This window comes from Octodon degus, unplaced genomic scaffold (assembly GCF_000260255.1).
Source record: "Octodon degus isolate 3935 unplaced genomic scaffold, OctDeg1.0 scaffold00011, whole genome shotgun sequence".
In the NCBI taxonomy this organism is placed as follows: Eukaryota; Metazoa; Chordata; class Mammalia; order Rodentia; family Octodontidae; genus Octodon; species Octodon degus.
This window is the reverse complement of record NW_004524587.1, coordinates 27,149,396-27,150,024: the sequence shown is the minus strand read 5'-3', so window position 1 is coordinate 27,150,024 and position 629 is coordinate 27,149,396. Positions and strand designations below refer to the sequence as shown.

Sequence of the window (629 nt, the reverse complement as noted above, 5' to 3'; positions counted from 1 at the left end):
ATGGCCCCCCAAAAGCCAGGGCCCAAGAGAGAAGAGGCCAAGGCCAAAGTGGCTCTGGTCCTAGCACCTGCACCAGCACCTACTCCCATGCCTGAGCCCCAGCACCCCAAGGAAGTGGAGTTTGATGCCTCTAAGATCAAGATCAAGTTCACATTGGAGCAGATCAAAGAGTTCAAGGAGACCTTCATGTTGTTTGACTTCACATCCAAGGGAGAGGTGAAGATCACATATGGGCAGCGTGGGGATGTCCTGCGGGTGGTGGGCCAGAACTTAATGCAGGCTGAGGTGTTCCATGTCCCAGGGAGGCCGAAGCAGGAAGAGCTCCACACCAAGATGATGGACTTCGACATGTTCCTGCCCATGCTGCAGCACATTGCCAAGAACAGGGACACCAGCACCTATGAGGACTTCATGGAGGGACTGAGAGTCTTCTATAAGGAAGGCAACAGCACTGTCCTGGGTGCTGAGCTGCATCACATGCCGGCCACACTGGGTGAGAAGCTGACTGAAGATGAGGTGGAGAAGCTCATGGCAGGGCAGGAGGACTCCAACAGCTGCATCAGCTATGAAGCATTCATGAAGCACATCATGGCCAGCTGAGCCCGTGGGTGAGACTCAGCACCTGGCCA

At 55.2% G+C, this 629-nt stretch overlaps 1 pseudogene; it reads left to right on the top strand.

Moving 5' to 3' along the window:
- Nucleotides 1-629, top strand: LOC101576413 (annotated as a pseudogene).